Source organism: Monodon monoceros, unplaced genomic scaffold (genome assembly GCF_005190385.1).
Source record: "Monodon monoceros isolate NGI ecotype Baffin Bay Population unplaced genomic scaffold, NGI_Narwhal_1 Super_Scaffold_21, whole genome shotgun sequence".
Taxonomy (NCBI): Eukaryota; Metazoa; Chordata; class Mammalia; order Artiodactyla; family Monodontidae; genus Monodon; species Monodon monoceros.
Window position 1 is genome coordinate 148,315,445 of NW_021703778.1, and position 19,296 is coordinate 148,334,740.

General features: G+C 49.1%; 1 pseudogene; it reads right to left on the reverse strand.

Annotated features, from left to right (window-relative positions):
- Window positions 1-18,398: 18,398 nt before the first annotated feature.
- Window positions 18,399-18,989, reverse strand: LOC114903927 (annotated as a pseudogene).
- Between the last annotated feature and the right edge of the window lie 307 nt (window positions 18,990-19,296).

Below are 19,296 nucleotides of genomic sequence, written 5' to 3' on the forward strand. Positions count from 1 at the left end.
CCCAGGTGCAGGGTTTACGACTTAAACGTGTCTTTTTAGGGGACATGATTTGACCCATAACATAGAGGTACAGTGATGGAAAGGCATGTGTTTTGAAATCAGACAAGCCTGTGATTGACATCAGCCTTAGAGACAGCTGCTGTGTCTTCTGCTGTAAGAGGGGAGAGTCCCTGGGGCCACACTCTTCCACCTGAGGCAGTGAGGTCCACTAAAGCCCTTCCGCCCCGCGGCACATGGAAGGCTTCACGGAGTTGCTCGTTCGCATGCTCAGGAGCCTCCACCTGCCTGCCCATCTCGCACACATTCGCAGCACACATCTGCAACATCAGAGGCCAAGGGGAGGGGCCTGAGCGCTACTGAAGGAGTTGACAGAGTCCAGAGAGGAAGGCAGAGGCTGTGTCTGAGAGACCCCGTGATGGAAGCTGCAGGGGCAGGGGCTGAGGGCTCTTTGAGTATAGTTTTGAGTCCCTGGGGCCCGAAATGATCCACTGTACCAGGACTTGGTGAGCTGCTGCTGCCATAGACGACACTTGAAGTAGAACTGGGCGACTGAGAGCTGGACACGAGGAAATCAAAAACAAGTACAATTCTAGACACTCCTGGCTATAGGTGTCACCAAAACCCTAGCAGGACAGCTTTGTCAGCTAACCCCTGAACCGCCTGGCTTCATTCTCAACTGCACTGAATGGACACTGGCTCAAGGAGAAGGAAAGGGGGCTGCTGAGGCTTGGCCACTGAAAGGGCAGAAGTGGGCAGCAGGGAACAGGGGATTACAGAGAGCCTGGTGGAGAAAGCCCTATGAGAGAAAGCCCAGGAAGCAGAATTCTAGCAATACCCTAAGGCAAGAAGTGGAGGGGAAAGTCACGAGAGGGCGCAGATGGGGTTATCCCCAAATTGTAAAGCAAGCCTTTTTTTTTTTTTAAAGGAAACACACTCTCCTTATGACTTTTGAGTGGTTTGTTCTCTTTTTTAAAAAAATTAATTAATTAATTTATGGCTGTGTTGGGTCTTCATTTCTATGCGAGGACTTTCTCTAGTTGCGGCAAGTGGGGGCCACTCTTCATCGCGGTGCGCGGGCCTCTCACTATCGCGGCCTCTCTTGTTGCGAAGCACAGGCTCCAGATGCGCAGGCTCAGCAATTGTGGCTCACGGGCCTACTTGCTCCGTGGCATGTGGGATCTTCCCAGACCAGGGCTCAAACCCGTGTCCCCTGCATTGGCAGGCAGACTCTCAACCACTGCGCCACCAGGGAAGCCCTAAAGCAAGTCTTTGAGAAGGTGATTGTCTCACAGATGGAGGATGGAGTTGCGGAGAGGCTGCCGAATGGCACTGTGACAAGAGGAAGATCTCATGCAATGTAATCTTTTTTAAAAATTGAGGTGAAATACACCTAACATAAAACTAACCATTTGAAAGTATACAATTCCGTGGCTGTTAGTACATTTGCAGGGTTGGGCAACCATCCCCTCTATCTATCCAAATATTTTCATTACCCCCAAAGGAGACTCCACCCCCATTAAGAAGCCACTCAGCATTGCTCCCCGCTCCTTCCCTGGCACCCACTAATCTGGTTTCTCTCTGCATGGGTATTTCATATAAATGGAACTTCGCAATAGGTGACCTTTGGTGTGGGGCTTCTTTCACTTAGCATCTTGAGGTTCATCCATATTGTAGCATGTATCAGTACTTCATTCCTTTATACAGCTAAATAATATTCCATTGTGTGGATACACATTTTGTTTATCCATCATTCCTTGATGGGCATTTGAGTTGTTTCCATCTTTTAGTTACTGGGCATGCAATGTAATTTTGATAGGAATTTTGTTAAAGTAGCTGTTTATTCCGGCCAAGTGAATGTTGAAAGAACAGTTACTATGGTTATTATGATTGTATTCCAAGTGGGCGTTTACAGTGGTTATTGTATGGAATAAAATGGAATAAAGGACTTCTAGAGAAATCTCCCTCCCTCCCTCTCACTTCCTCACTCCCAAAGGTAGGAAAGGAAACAATGAGAACGATCCCTCTCTCAATCTTTCTCACCCTCTTCTTCTCTCCCCTTCTCCTCCTCCTCCCTCTCTGCTCTCATCCATTCATTTATTCAACAAATATTTCTGGGGACCCTGGGCAGCATTGCTAACTCCCAGCTCCAGGTCCCAGGGAATCATGGCGCCAAACTACAGACGCCACTCTGGCTTCTGGTGGCAACTTCCCATTTGCCTTCAGAGCAGAGAGAGAATGGCTGGCACCTGGACTGGGCTTCCATCCAAAGAGCAGAAAGGGCTCAGTTCAAAAGTTAAAGAGACCTGGGGAACTTCCAAAGGCCCAATTGCTAACACGCACAAGTACCCCAGTGAAGACAGGGTACTTGTCCCCTGGAGGGGCTCCCAAGAGCACCTTGGCCCTGACGCATCCATGGGAGCAATGAAGCCTTCACTCCTTCTGAGGCTAGGGGCTGGGGTGGGGGGGAGCAATGGATGGTTCCCTGGACTGGGCCCCTCTTTGCTCTCCATAACTTGGGTGTCTGCATGAGAAGCTGAGAGACAGATCTGGAAAGAGACAGAGACAGAGACAGACAGACAGACAGAGAACCTGATTGACTATTTAGTAAGTTGACAGGACCTCCAGTTAGAACATAAACCATAAAAAAGGGGACTCCATAATATTGTTAAACCATATATTTCTATGTTTAACAAAACTACCCACAGTTTATTCTCATGTAGATTCAAGTCTTCTGAAACACTCCTTCTATTGCCTTCATAAGATCCTGCATAAAAGCCACCTTCAGGCTTGGTGTTTGAGTCCACACTTGTGGGGTTCAGTATGAGAGTCCAGACAAAAAACACCCATGCAGTGTTTCTCCAAGTGTTACCAGTGGAACATGCAATACAATACATGCAAGCTGGGGTACTAGTGTAAATTTTGGATTCCTGGGTCTCCCGTGAGAAGAGTGCCTCTTTCTTAATGGTGTCCTCCCACCAAAGTCCAAGAATTGGGTCTCCTTGGTTCCAGTTTTTCTGGCTTAAGTCATATTCCATCCTAAATCAATTGCTATGGACAGAGGTGAGGGTAGGAATGGAACACTCTGTCAGCCAAGACAAGTGGAGAACAAGGGGGGGTGTTTGCAGAGAGACAGATTTTGAGCCCAAGAGGAAGCCCTTTCCAACAATGAGAGCTGACCAGTATCTGATAGGCTATGACTTAAGGAGTGAGCTCCCGCTTACAGGAAGTCCTCGAGCAGAGGCTGATGACCATAAATCAGGTTTGCTACAGAGGGGTTTGTATATCAGGTAAAAACAACACAGATGTATTATTTGACAGTTCTATAGGTTAGAAATCTAACATGAATCTCACTAGACTAAAATCCAAACGTCAGCACGGCTGTGTTCCTTTCTGCAGGCTCCAGAGAGAATCTGTTGTCTTGCCCTTTCCAACTTCTAGGGGCCACCTGCATTCCTTGACTTATGGTCCCCTTCCTCCATCTTCGAGCAGCAGTGGGTTGAGTCCTTCTCCCATCACATCACTCTGACCTCCTCTTCTGCCTCCCTCTTCCACAGTTAAGGACCCTAGTGATTATATTGGGCCCATCCAGATAATCCAGGATAATCTTTCTATTTTAAAGTTGGCTGACTTTTGTAAGTCAGCCTTACTTCATTCCATCAGCAGCCTTACTTCCCTTTTGCCACGTAAGGTAATGTATTCCCAGGTTCGTGGGATTAGGACATGGACACTTTTGGGGGCCACTATTCTGCTTACCATAGGACCTCCGTGTCCCTTCCCAGCCAGAGATTCGGGGGTCCTCTAACTGATTGGATCACTGGGTCTTTTCAAGCAGGACAGAGACTCGGACACAATCGGGCACAACAGTAATGCTCTTCAGATCCCTCCAAGAGCACATCACGTGTTGATTGTTTGCTTTGAAACCAGAAGGCAGGTTACACAGTAATTACCTCTTTGTCTATTAGCAGCAATTACACTCCAGTCTGTAGGAGGTCTAGAATGACCGTGGACTCAGCCTCTTTCTCAGAAAATCTATTAACTGTCTGTGTAACTAAAGAGCCATTACAGAGCACTTGAAATTACAGAGTTACCTGCCTTAGAAAAGTCCCTGCCATCTTCCAGAGAGGGCAGAGAGGATGAAGCAGCAGGTAGACAGTGGGGGAGGGAGTCTTCTCCCCTTGAAGTCTCATGGTCCCATGAAAGTTGGAGCATTCTGAGCCTTGGCCCAAAGGCAGTGATATAAAATAAGAGTGGCTCTTCATTGCTACTTCCTGGGTGACAGGCATGGAGCTGGTGCTTTACACACCCCAGAGGCAAGTTCCTGAGGGACGCCACTGAAAATGGCGCCACTGAGAGGAACACGCTGAAAATGTGTTTCAAGGACAGAGGGGCGTAGGCCTCCAGGGGTCTGAGTGTTAGCTGGGAAAGGCATTCAGGCCTCAGCCTTCCAGAACCATCCCGAGCCAGCCTGCGCCCTTAACAAAGGCAAGGGGGTAGAAACAGCACTGAGCAAGGGAAATGCAAGAAAGAAGCTTATTTTTTAAAGCATGCAGTTTGGAACAGAAGAGTGAGGCTGGCTGTGGGCTGAAGCCAGGCTCTGGAGCGTCTTGCCTTCTAGGTTAAAATGTTTACTTCATCACCATCAGGAACCATTGAAAGGGTGGGTCGGGACATGGTTGTACCGTTTAGACAGACCTTTCTGTCAACTGTATAGACCTGGGGTCAGCAAACTTTTTCTGCAGAGGACCAGATAGTAAATATTTTAGGCTTTGCAGGCCATCTGCTCTCTGTCACAACAACTCGGCTCTGCTGTTATAGTGCAAAAACAGCCCGAAACAGTATATAATCAAATGAACTTGGCTCTGTTCCAATAAAACTTTATTTACAAAAGCAGGCTGGGGGTCGGATTTTCCTACGGGCCACAATTTCTCAACCCCTGGTCTAGATGATGGATTTGGAGAATATGTGTATTCTGTGTCCTATAACTCAGGATTCCCACCCACTCTTCTTTTATTCATTGGCATATTTAAATGGATTGTTGGACTGGCTCAAATAACAACAGTGATAGCAATTTATCATATGAATATAACTTTTTACAGTTTACAGATCTCTCTCATATAAACAGTTTCACATGATCCTTACATAAGTTGAGGACATGAAGACTCAGAAAAGTTAAGTGACTTGCTCAGATTTTTTATCTGTTTGAGGCATTTTTTATTCTGTTTGAGATCAGTTTTTTGTTGTTGTTTTTTGTTTTCTTTTCTTTTTTGGTTGCAATGCATGGCATGTGGGATCTTGGTTCCCAGACCAGGGATCGAACCCAGCCCCCTACAGTGGAGGCACTGTGTCTTAACCACTGGACTGCCAGGGAAGTCCCTGAGATCAGTTTTGCCAAGGGTCACATCTGTCTCCCATTTCCATACGTTCCTCTTATTAGTAAGAAAATATGAAGGCTGATTGAGCAGTTCATTCTTTGAGGGTGTATTATGATGGTAGGAACTCCTACCCAAATTCCAAATTCCAGAGAGCTACCTGAAGAGCAGGATGTGGTGCAGACCCTGGTCTCAAGCGTGGGGCTGGGCTGCATGACAGGGAAGGTCTTTGGGATTGTGGCTAGGTCTCATCTCTCCCTCTGCACCAAGCCGAGAGGATGACTCCTTTCTCAGGAGGACAGCAGCTGTATCCAGGAATTCAACTCCTGGCACTGGCTTCAGAAGGCTCACTCATAAGGATGATGTTGACATGGACCAGTTAAAGGAATACAGAGTTGAGGAAAGATATGCAGGGAGTGGGAATTTGAGCCATTTCCTGGAGTGGAAGGAATAAGGGAAGCTTGGCATTACAGGCCCAAATTCAAGACAATAACTCCTGCCTAGAGGTTAGGAACCCAGTTCATGATAATGGCTTTTAGTGTGCAAGGGGGAGGGGTTGGCTATTCCAATAATTGGGCTTCCCAACTCACATTTAGTGGGTGTGTCCAGGGAGACTGGCATCCAAAAGCACACAGGATAATCCTGCACAACAAAGATCGTCTCCTACCTCATGTGAATTTTAAAAACTCTACTGGACATTCATGTAATTGAAAAACCTGATTTGAATGATCTGAGTCTGAACCTGACACTTTTTTTTAACATGTAAACACAAAGCAATCTTTTGCAAAGTTTTAACATGACCAAACTTTCCAGCCATTCAACTCTTGTAAATCAAGGTGAAATTGGACTCTGTTTTGTTCAGGACTTGCCATGAATTGTTCACTATTTCAGAAAATGAAATCAGAAAATGGGGACACCACTCATAGTATTTCACTCATTTGGTAGCATGTATTGGCCTATACTTCCGAATTCACAGTGAATCTACAAATACGTGCAAGGTTCCAACTCCTTTGTAAAACTCTTAGCTCATATTTTGAAACGATTACAGACTCACAAGAAGCTGCAAAGATAGTACAGAGAGGTGCCCGATACCCATCACCCAGCTTCCCCCAATGGAAACATTTTACCTAACTATAGTTCAGCAGCAAATTCAGGAAATTGATTGGCACAGTACAATTAACTAGACTACACACCTTACTCAGATTTCTCCAACTGACTCTTCCTTTGTGTCATCTAGTGTCATTGTGCCTGGTCATTAATAGATTAAAATACAAATGGTTTTGTTATAAATTATTTATATTTTTTTCTATATATGATGCTTAAAGTCACATTATTTTCTTAAACTACTTTTATTTGATTTCTTCCTTGTTCTACACTTAGAACTTATTATTCTTAAAATATGCATTTATATAGGTTATATTATTTGTGGATTGCATTTTACAGTGGTAAAAGAGGCACTAAAACATTTGGCAGAAGAGAGGGATGGGGTTGAAGAATTGATAAGGTTAATGCCATCCACAGCTCCCTAACCATCCCTGTCCCCTTGCACTGCTGGGTACCTCATCAGTGTGCTTGCTTGGGTATTAGCCATTTTTGCGCAAGAGAATTTTAGCCCTTTGCTTCTCCCTCTCTGCCTTAGTCAGCTCAGGCTGCTAGAACAAATACTATGGACTGGGTGGCTTGAATGACAGTTACTTATCCCTCATGGTTCTGAAGGGTGGAAGTCCACAATGAGGATGCTAGTCTGGGTTCTGATGAGGGCCCCCTTCCTGGCTTGTAGACTGCCTTTTTGCTGTGTCCTCACATGTCAGAGAGACAGCTCTGGTCCCTTCCTCTTCTTATATGGGTACTAATCCCATCATGGGAACTCCAGCCTCATGACCTCTTCTAAACCTAATTACCTCCCAAAGGCCCCAGCTTCTAATACCATTGCACTGGGGATGAGGGCTTCAACATATGAATGGGGATGGGGGGGACACAAACATTCAGTCCATAGCACTTTCCTACACTGGTTTAGATTAATTTGTCCAACAAACAAGGGAGTCACATTCATTGTAAGACAGGGTGGTATAACTTCCTACAGGGAACACAGAAATGATTAAGTATGGTTCCTGTTCTCTAGGAATTCACAGCTCGCTGGGGTGTTCAAAGACCCACTCCCTCCCAACCCCAGGATCTGAAGATGAAAATGCAGTAGCATCAACAGCGAGGAAAGTACTTCTCCGGCTCTCCTCCACACCCCTTATCAGCCAAAGGCCACCCAGGTGTTTTCTGGGAGTTCCTAACAGACGTGTGCTGTGATCTCATTACCAAGCCCTCTGGCCAGCAGTTGGCAAAACCCTTCTGCTTCCACAGCTGGGTGCCACCCAGGTACCCCTGAGAGCACTTACCCTCACCACCATTGCCTCTGTGGCTTCTGCAAGGGGGCTACGTGGGCACGGACACCAATATTGCTGCCTTTGACCAAACCTACCCTTACAGAGGCTGGCGTAGGCGGTGGGCATCGTCCAGGCCTCCCAAAGAACCCGGCACCCTTCCAACACCAGGAGCTCCCACCACAGCTACTGTCGCCACATCCTACACCACAGGCCCCCTCCTGTCGTGGACACGGTTGACACAATGTGCCCTGGGGACTCTCGCATGCCAGAGCTATCTCTGCTGCATGGAGGGGGAAGAATTCCTCTTAGCATCCCCCTACCCCCCAACAGGGCTGGCGTGTGCACCCAATTGCCCAAGGAGATTTGGAGTAAAAACTGTTTCGGGGGGGAGGTGAGGGCAGACTTAGAGTCAGAATGCTTGCTTTTGTATCCACATCTGCTCTCTACTGCATGACCTTGGGCAAGAAATTTTCTGAGCCTCAGTTTCCACATCAGAAACACAGGCAAGACAATAGTAACTATGTCATAGGTTTTGTATGAAGATGCATGATAATAACGACTTAAAGAGCATTTCATATGAAACAAGAACTATTCTAAGAGATCGAATCCTCACACCAACTATTATCATTCCCCTTTTACAGATGGGGGAACGAAGACACACAGTAATTAACTTCAGTTACCAGCAGTCACAGAGCTAACTAATGGCATAGCCAGCATTTGAACCCAGACCTTCCAGTTCCAGAGGCCATGTGCTTAACCTCTGTGCCACACTGTCCCTCGTGGGGAGCCCTGTTCTCAGTGCTTTGCTTGAAAGAACTCACGTCTCCTCCCACAATCCTAGGACATAAGAACCGTTATTATGCCCATTTTACAGAGGTGGCAACTGCGGCAAAGAGAGAATAAGCAGGCAGGATACAGGAGATAATGCACTTAAAAGTGTGTAGCACTAATTATATGTTAGCCTACTGTTCCCAGGACTCAGACATGCATCCAGGGAGCTGGGTTCGGGGAGCTCTCTGAGGTCTGGGACCTCCACTGTGCCACAAAGAGCTGAGACAGGCCAAGCATGGTTAGTACTTAGAGCACCATCAAGTTCTTATTTATTGATAATTTTCAGATCTCAAACAGGTTTTTTGGGATCCTCTAGAGTCCAAGGGCCTTTGTTTAAACCCTAGTTCTGTCATTTAGTCTTAGTCATGCACATGAAGTATGACCTTTTTGAAATTCCATTCCCGCATCAGCTGTGTAGGTAAAACAACACCTTGCTACTCAAAGTGTGGTCCATGGACCCGCAGCATCAGTATCACCTGGGAGCTGGACAGAGATGAAGCATCTCAGACTTCACCTCAGATCTGCTGAGTCAGAAAGTCACTTTAGCAAGATCCCTGGGGATTCATGCGCATTGCCACACCCATCCCATAGCACTGTTAGGAGGACGATGGTAATGATGAATCCCAAATATTTAGACGGGGTAACAGACTCTTAGCAGATAACAGCTAAGCTTGTCAAAGTGCTTACCATATGCTAAAGTCTTAACATAACGTTGTTCCACTTAATTCACATGATGTCCTATGAGGTGGTTTTTATAATCTCTGTTTTGCAAAAGAGGAAACCAAGCACAGGAAGGTCATGTGGTTTTCCCACAATCCTATAGCAAGTAAGCGGAGAAGGCAGGTGCCTCCAGAGTCTGCAATATCAACCACAAGGCTGGATGTCTCCAAAGCACTGTCATTAAGTCTCCTAACAATGCTTCCATTAATATAATAAAAATCACTTCCACTAATTGAATCCTTACTATGTGTCAGAGTGGGCTCTGTGCATTCATAGGTTATCTGACTCTCAAAAGTCCTATGAGGAAACAATTTTCATCCCCATCCTAAAACCAAGACACTTAGACCAGAGAGGTTAAATAACGTGCCAGTAGTTGCACAGCCAGAAAGTGGTAGAGTCAGGATTCCAACCAGGCAGTCCTGCTTCAAAGCCCAGCTTCTCCACCCACAAACTATGCCATCTCCTCCTGGCTTCAACCTGTCCTCCTCTGGTTTTAAATTCTGTTTCCACCATAATCTCACGAGATCTGCCCTTACGCCCGGGCAATGGGGTCCCTGTCCCCCTACAGTCACTATTCTCCGGCTGTGCTCCTCCCCATGTGACAAGGAGCCTGGAGCCAAGCCTGTGCCCCTTTGTAGACCATATTCTGCATTATTCCCCGTCCACTTGGCCCTAAATGGCTTCCAGCATCTATGTGGGCCTCTTTCCTGGGTCCACCCTTAGGAGGTGGGTCAAGCTTCCAACGTGCTCACCCCATGCCTGATGGATGGTCAAGAGTCAGCTGTGTGGCACAGGGCCAAAGCTTGGGGTGTCCTTGGGGAGGAGAAGTGGGAGAGCCCTGTACGCTCTCGTCGCAGCCACACAGGTGAGGAGCGGGCGGGCTTTCAGGCTTTGCCCTCCAGTTGTGTGCTGCCTATAGTTTCCAACTCCACGCTTTGGTCTTAAGTTCCTGGTTGAGAAGCACTTTGACTTAAACTCCTCTCGACCACCCGGGGCCTAAGCAGGGTGCTGTACCCTCTTTAAGTGCATTGGGCAAGCATGAAGCCAAGGAGTCTTGTTGATTTAGCCCCAGTTTCAATCCTGGTTACTAACAGGGTGGGAGACAAGGGGATCCCCAACTGGCCACAGGCCGCCAGTCCCAGCAGATGGGCCAACGGGCAGAGACCCCCCTCAGCCCTCCCGGGCCCTGCTCAGACGGGAGGAGAGGCAGACGAGGGCGCAGCTTGTCAGGATGTGTGAACAATGCAGTGTGGGCATGGGGGTGCTGCTCAGAAAGATTATCTCACAGTTCAAACTCGTTAATGAAAGAAATAAATTAACCAAGCTCATTTTTCAGGGAATTCTTGTGTAAACTGGAAATTTTCCAGTCTGTGAGCCTTGTGTCAGGCCCTCCCATAAATCACAGCAAGTAGGCTGTCGGCTTGGCAGAGGGGGAAGGGGCGAGGGGGAGAGCAGTGGAGCAGAGGGGAAGCCAGAGGCTGCCAGGGCAGCCGCGCTGGAAGGACCGTGCTCTCCTGGCACCTCCTCTCTCCACGAAGCGCTGGGAAAAGAAAAAGGAAAAGAAAGAGCAGCACCAACCACAGGGTTTCTGCCAACCCGTCTGCAAACACTCCTAGGTCCCCACACCTCTAACCTGGGAGAGACCCCAAAGCAGGTCATTTTTTAATTGAATACGATATTAATTACTGCGTGCACCATTAACAGTTTGTGGGATTTGACTAATTAATGTAATAGTTTTTGAGTCACGCTCATTAAATATGAAAATTACGCTGGTGAAAGGTATTGGTTTCATTATCAATCTTGTATGGACAGGATGGGGGCAGGGACCGGCAGAGGGGATGGACCCCTGCCTGCCTCTTCTGGCTGTGAAGAGCTGTATTGTGGTTCCACGATTGAGGGGAGCCTGCAAGGGGGCCTAGTGGAGGAGGGAGGGAAGTTGAGCCTGAGGGAAAGTTGGGAGCAAAGTCTCATCAGGCCTGACCCCTGATGAGGTAGTGACAACACAGGGCTCTGAAAACCAGATCCCTGCATTCCTTTCCAGCCCAGACTTGTCCAGGTGAAAACCCTCTCTTAGATTCATTCATTCATTCATTCATTCATTCATTGAGGTACGGTGTGGTGGACACTGGTGGCTCACTGTCTGGTACAACATCCATCCCAACCCCCGCTCTCCTAGCCCGCCTGCATCTCAGGCTGCAAAGGCGAATACTTAGACTCGGAGCCTCCTTTGCAGCTGAGGATGGTCATGTGACACCATGTGGCCAATAAGATTTAAGGGGGGAGCAAGATTGAAAGGACGGTTCTGGTGTCCCTGTTCCTTGTCTTCTGTTTTTTGAACATGAAGGGAAAGCCAAGAGACGTGTAGAGATGCTGGTCCTGATGCTGTTGAGCCCGTGAAGCATCCCCAGAATCATCTACTCTCAGACGCTTTGTTCTGGGAGAAAAAAAATAACCCTCTGTTTATTGAAAACACTGATAATCGTTTTTTCTGCTATTTGCATCTAAAAGTGTTCCTAATAGATACACACGATACAGGCACTAGGCTGGGTGCTGCGAGAAATTCAAACAAGCTTACAGTTTAGTCACCATGAAGAGCAAAAGGATAAAAAATTTTAAAATACCTGCCATTCGAGGCAGCCAAGGCCAAGTGCCAGTTGAGTGGCCTCCAAGGGTTGCTCTTCATCTGGGGAGCCCCACTGAGCCTTACGATTACTTACAGCTGGGGCACATCCTGACCCTCCAGTGCCCTGGCTCTCAAACATTTAGATCATCACCTGCAGATACAGCAGCCTGAGGTTTTCAAAGGAAGATGGGTCGGATTGTCCGGGAAACCTCTATGTATGGTCAGGACAGGAGGTGACTTGGGCTTTGAAGGATGGATGGGATTTCCAAAAGCAGAAGTGGGAGAGGGGAGGAGAGGGCTGCCTCCCATGGTGGGTGAGGAAGAGACAGCAAGCAAGGCCCAGAGGTGGGAAAACGAAAGTCCATCTCAAGGGATGAAAAGTAGCCCCAATAGGTTACAATGGAAGGAAGAGAGCGTGGGATCCCCGCCCTCTGCCCTGCTGCAGAGGCCAGCAAGGACCTGGAGAAAACCTGATAGTGACTGTGCTCATTTCCTATTATTGCTACAAAAAACTACCACAAGCTTAGTGGCTTAAAACAACATATGTTGGTCATCTCACTGTTCTGGAGGTCAGAAGACCCAAAGGGGCCTTATCAGGCTAAAATCAAGATGTCAGCAAGGCCATGTTCTCGAGGAGAACGCGTTTTCTTGACCTTTCCAACTTCTAGAGGCTGCCGGCATTCCTCGGCACGTTCCTTAGAAGAGCTCATGGCCCCTCCCATCTTCAAAGCCAGCAATACCCAGTCAAGTCTTTATCACATGGAATCACTCTGACACTCACTCTTCTGCTTCTCTCTTCCATAATTTAAGGAACTATGTGATCACTGTGATGGTTAATTTTATGTGTCAGCTTGGCCAGCCCATTTCTTTGGTCAAACACCAGTGCAGACATTGCTGTGAAAATATTTTTTAGATGTGATTAACATTTAAATCAGCAGACTTTGAGTGGAGCAAATTACTCTCCATAATGTGGGTGGGCCTCATCCAATCAGTTGAAGACCTTAAAAGCAAAGATGGAGGGCTTCCCTGGTGGCGCAGTGGTTGGGAGTCCGCCTGCCGATGCAGGGTATGTGGGTTCGTGCCCCGGTCCCGGAAGATCCCACATGCCTTGGAGCGGCTGGGCCCATGAGCCATGGCTGTTGGGCCTGCGCGTCTGGAGCCTGTGCTCCGCAACAGGAGAGGCCACAGCAGTGGGAGGCCCGCGTACCGCAAAAAAAGACCCAAAAAACCCTGCCTGGGTTTTCATCCTGCAGATTTCTGACTCAAGACCGCAACATCCACTCTTCCCTGAATCTCCAGCCTGCTGGCCTGCTCTTACATTTCAAACTTGCCTGCCCTCACCACCCTGTGAGCCAATTCCATATATATATTTCCTATACAGTTCTGTTTCTCTGAAGAATCCTGACTGATACGATTACACTGGGTCCACCCAGATAATCCAGGATAATCTCCCTATTTTATTAATTTTATATTTTTAAATTTTGGCCATGCCTCACGCTTCAGCACGTGGGATCTTAATTCCCTAACCAAGGATCGAATCTGCGCCCCCTGCCATGGAAGCTCGGCGTCTTGACCACTGGACCATAATCTCCCTATTTTAAAGTCAGCTAATTAGCAACCTTAACTCCATCTGCTACCTTTACTCCTTGTTGCCATATAACCTACCATTTTCACAGGTTCTGGGAATGAAGACATGAACATTTCTGGGGGGCGGGGGGAAGAATTTATTCTGCCTATAGTCAAAATGTAAATAAATAGAGCTTTATTTTCCTCCCATAATAATATGTCTGGAAGTGGAAGTTGAGGCTTGGGGGCATTGCTCTATGACTCAGGCTGTTTATAGCCTTCCATATGTTGGCTTTGGTTCTTAAGCTCACCACCTCATGCTCACAAAACAGCTGCCTCGGCCCCCAACATTATATCCTTATACCACTATGCCAAGCAGGAAGGAAGAGAATAGGCAGAAAGGCCTTCCCCTTTCATCCAAGGCAACAAACCTTTCCTGTAGCTTTCCACAAACTCCTTTTTGCATGTACTGATGGGACCCGAGTTACATGGCCATTTCTAACTGCAAAAGACACTGGGAAAGTATGTGACTTTGTATCCTGTATGGAGAGAGGCAGGTGAAACAGAGGGGGCTTTGAAATGGCTTTGGGTATCCGTGCTGTGATGTCTGCCACACAAGTTCACACACAGCTTTGCATAGCAGACCTGGGACTGGGCAGGGTCCTGCAGGGGGCTCGTGGCCACTACTCTTCTTCATGATCCTGTCTTAACAAGCAGATTGTCTGCACAAATCAGGGGAGCCTTGTGGTAGGAGTGTGGCTCTCACTGCTGTTTGAACTCGGTCACTTCTTCATCAGTGAAGCGGAGTTGCTCTGAGGATGAATGAGATAAGCTGTGTAGATTTGTTATGTAGCAGAGCAAGTTACTTTTACCCAGAAATCACAGCCTGCGGGGGCCAGAGGAGATGCAGGGGGAAGACAGGAGACCCAACCCTGGGGCCCCAGCCCACTCATCACAGAATGTGCAGCCCTCCATTTCCAAAATGCTGTCTCCACCCCTTGCAAGTTCTTTATTGGTACTATCGATTATTCTTGTTCATTAATTAGTGTTTGCTGAGTGAAGGAGAGAGACCCATTGGGCCAAAACCTCTTTCAAGCTGCCAGGGGACCCAGAGCAGGGCAGGAGAGATTTCAGCAGGAACAGGAAGGCAAAGGCCCTCAGAGGAAAATCAAAGTCCCCTTCACCCCAGGCTCTCTCCTCCCAAGCACCGTGAAGGGAGCTGGGGACCCCGGGCCTGCTGGTGACAGTGACTAACTGTGGGGCAAGCCCAGGGGAGGGGCCAAGCCAGCTCCATTACGTTTATGGCCCTGGCTTGGCGGGCAGGCTTCCGGGTGAGTTCAGGGGGTGGCTGTGTGCCAGGTGGGGGGCTGGGGGAAGCAGCACCCATGGGGTTGGGTGGGGAGTGCGGGGAGGGAAGGAGGGAGGAGCACAGCGTGTTATAAAACACTAAACCCTGGTTGAAAGGTTGTTTCTTTCATTTTAAAGAAAGAATTAAGGGATGTTGCTTGAGAAAAACAGAGAGGGGGAACTGAAAAAGAGGCGACGACAGAACAAGAGACAGAAAGACAAGGAAGGACAGGAGGGAACAGGAGAGGGGACCAGGAATTAACGAGGCTGGGCACCAGATACGGGTGGGAGGTGGGGGGCTGCTCCTCAGAGGTGGGGAAACTTGCTCGGGTCTCAAAGAATGGCTTTGAATTTGGCCTCTCTGACCCCAAAGGCCAAGCTTTTCACCAGGCCACAGGCTGTGGGGGTAGAGGTGGAGAGGGAGGCTCTGGGGACGAAGGGGCCCAGGTGTAAATCACCTGAGTGGGGGAGGAGCTTGGTAGCCCCACAGTGGCCCTCGGGATCACCCTGATCAAATGCCCTCGGCGTGTTGTCTATGATCTGTGGTGACAGCTGCCGTCCCTGGTGGAACTGGGCTGTCTCCCCTGCGTCCTTGAGGTATGGCATTGCCTGGAGGTTAAGGGCTGTGACTCTAGAGTCAGATGGCTTGGATCCAAATCCTGGCTCTGCCATTTGAGAAAACTACTTAAATCCTTATGCCTCAGTTTCCTCTTATGGAAAATAAGGGTAATAATAGTTTCCATCTAATAGGGTTGTTATGGGTGTTCAGTGATGTATGTAGTGTGCTCAGAGCCAGCATCAAATAAGTACTCAACAAGTTTAGCTGTCGTTAGATACTTCTTTACTAACAAAATCCTTATGTTGTTGAGGATGGCAATGTGCCCAGCTAAAAAACTACATTTCCCAGCTTCCCTCACAGTTAGGCTACCCCATGAGATGTTAGAGGAGGTCATTGTGCGGGTCTTCCAGGAAACCTCTTTAAAAGGGACTGACTCTTCTGGCAAGCTCATCCTTTCCCCCCTTCTTCATGCCAGGAAGGTGGGTATGATGACCTGAGCTGCAGCAGCCATTCTGCAACCCTGAGGTCCCCTTGAGATTGAAGCCATGCAGTAAGGGTGGTGGAGCAGAAAGGTAAAGGAGCCAGAGACACTGACCACATCGAGGGACTGGACCTCCTGTCTCCATAAGCCCTTTGCCTGAGAGAAAAACAAACCCTTATCTTGTTTAAACTACTGTAGCTTCAGGTTTCTGTTAACTGCTGCCCCCCAAATCCAAGCTGATACAGATTGAAAAGTTAAATAGATTCTAGAAGAGTTAGAGAAATTTAAACTGATAAATCCAAAATGGGTGATTTGTGGAAAGTGGGTGTGGTTGGGGACATGTCTGGGAGGTTTCAAATAACCTCAGAGGTCCCATGACCTGTCCCTTGGACTAGAGTATCTGTGAGTCCAAGTCAGGGAGTGATTGTCTTATTATTGTCTTCACCAAAGCAATGAGAAAAAAGGTTTTCTAGAAACCAGTGCAGAGCACAAGCTCCTAGACATCAACATCCCATTGTCAGGAAGGGAGGGAAGCGCCCAGAAGACCACCAGAAACAGGGCTGTTCAGCAACCTGCGGCCATAGGGGTAGCTACTGATGTTACCTGTCTGCACGGCTCACTTCATGCTTCTGAGGATGACACACACTCTAAGCCTTAGAAAGTCTCAAAAGGCCCCTGCTGTGTTGGGATGGGGTGAAGGAGGGCCCTAGGATAATTCTCATCTCTAAACCTCTGCAGTTCTCCTATGGGTCCGTGTCCAGTGGGCGTTCCATGCCTGGAATGTCTCATGATCCTTGGGACCCAGTGTGTACCACGTTGCAGGTGCAGCCCCAGGTGAGATCGGGGGTTCTCAGCTCCTCGGGTCCTGGTCCTCGGGTTGGATGATGGCCACTTCTTGCAGGAAATAAGGAAGTGCTATATCTTCCCAGGGGAGTAGGGGTGGGCTGCTCCCTGCACCACTTCCCCAATCTCAGCTCTTTGAAATGAATGAGAAGAGAAGGCCAAGGGGCCAGGAGAGGCCCCAAACAGGTGTTCCCCGCTCAGACACCTGCGAGGGTGGGCTGAGGAGAAGCTGCATGCGTTGATGTGTTTGTTTGAAAAAAGGACACCAGATTAGAAAGACGGTAGCACTGAGGTTCCCCATTGGGGCCTGAGGCCAAGGGGCAAGGAGAGGCCAGCACTGGGTGGAGGGCAGCAGTGAAGACCTCCGGAAGCCGGTCAGGGAGGCTCAGGGCTCCCTGTGAGTGTACGCGAAGACTCTGTGGGTCCTGGGCTTCCACGTGCGTTCTGCAGGTCTCTATACATGAGCGTGCTTTCTCATCAGTGAATTTCTTAGTTGACATGGAGTGAAGCGTGTTTGCAAATGTGGGGAAAGTATCTGATTCTCTCGTGGAATCTCGGCTTAGAAGCGGGGTGGAGCCCCAGGGCTAAGGGAGGAGGGGGAACCCCACCCCCACGGAACCGGGAGCCTCCCACACTAGGGCAAAACAGAGACGGTTCATCTCCGCAGAGAACGCCAAGTAGAGATCAAAACCAAGTAGGCTCAGGATGAAGCTATAGGCCAAACTTCCTCGGAGGTATGGGATTTCGGGGGTGGAGGAGTCAATGCCTGGAAGAGCCCCCTGAAGCTACTTTCACACAGGAGAGCATTCTGAGAACTGCAGTATCAGGGTGGCTAGAGCCACATCCAGCCCACTCAAGGTTTGTCTCCTCACCAAGAAAGGCTTCCCGGGTCTCTCATTCATTGGTTTAGCCATTCACTTATTCTGTCCACAATTCCTTTGCGGGGCCGTGCACATAATAAATAGTTCACTCTAAGTCATATCTCTCGATTCATCTGGTGTTCAATTCTAAATTCACTGCCTCCCTTCTTTTGCTGGGGGTCTCTGATCCAGCTTGCTCTGCTGCTTGTTGAACTACATCCCGGAGGCGCAAGGGCAGCACGGAGCTAGCTAGAGTCAGCCCCTTTGCCTTGCTTCAAAGTCATGGATGCCACCCAGTCCTGGCTACTAAAGTATCATTGAACAAGAGGTCCATTTCTGCCATTTTGGCTCAGGGTCCCAGAATTTCTGCTACACTATTAGGATCTCCTCAAGGGTCTGAAGTTGACCCAAAGTGGTTGAGAGCCTTCATTCATCTAACCCCTACTTTTTAAGTGCTTCCTGAATACCAAGTAGTTCACCAGGCATACCTCAGGGACACTGGGGGTTCAGTTCCGGACAACCACGATAAAGCAAACATAGCAATAAAGTGAGTCAGATGGCTTTTTCGGTGTCCCGGTGCATATAAAATTATGTCTACACTATACTGTAGTTCTAGTAAGTGTGCAATAGCATTATGTCTAAAAAACTATGTGCATACCTTAATTTTATTTTTTTTGCTGCTTTTCCAACTTTATTTAGAAAAACAAATCCAGGTCCCAGTGCCCCAGTGCCCTCCTCCAGCCCAGCCATAATTTAAATAACTTAGAGACAGAGGTGGGGTCAGGTGGGGAGTGGGTGGGAGAGGGAGGGAGGAGAGCCCACTACAGCCGCTGCAGTGCCCGCTTCTTGTCCATCTTTTTCTTGCCTGCCGGCTTCTTATCATGCTCACCAGGGTGCTTCTTGGCCATGGGCCCCTCGGCCCCTCCCGGGTGCCCAGGAGCCATGGCGTCGGCGGTGGAGGCCGCAGCCCCGCTGGCCGGGGACCGCCGGGCCCGCCTGCGCGCCGGGGATCTCTGTGAGCAGGCGCGCGCGCCGCCCGCCTCCTCCTTGAGGGCAGACGCGGGGTTAGGGTGGATCAGCAGGCACCTGATGGTCAGCAGCACGTGTCAGATGCCCGGCTCAGCTGTCCAGCCCGTCTTGAGCACGTTGACGCAGATCTCACCGTTGGCGCCCACATTTGGGTGGAAGACCTTGGTCAGGAAGTAGCCCTTGTGTGGGGAGGCAGGGAAGTCCTTCCCCAGCAGGAGTTTCATGCGGAATAGGTCTGCGGGCGTATGGGGTCCCTCAGGGCCCTCGATGGTGACCTGCAGGTCAGTGAGGCCCTCCTCGTTGGGAGAGACCTTGATGGCATCAGGTGGCTCAGCTGTCAGTGTCGTTGCCTCCCTGTACACCAGGCGGATGACGTGGGCGGGGCAGGTTCACGACTGCTGCCGGCCAGGGGCGGGTCCCACTGGCCCCCTTCCTGCGCCCTCCGGCCGCCGGCCGGGGTGGGGGCGGGGGGTGCGCCCAACCGCTGCCGCTGTGGCCCTAGCGGGGCCCCGGTGGCCCTGCTCTGCTCCCCGCTCCCTCCGAGGCCCGCAGTGACCCTTGCCGTCTGCAGCTCCTCCCACCCCCCGCCCACTGGTGCCCGGCCCGCACTAAGGTACATACCTTAATTTAAGAATACTTTATTGCTAAAATATGCTAGCCATCCTCCGAGCCTTCAGCAAGTCGTAATTT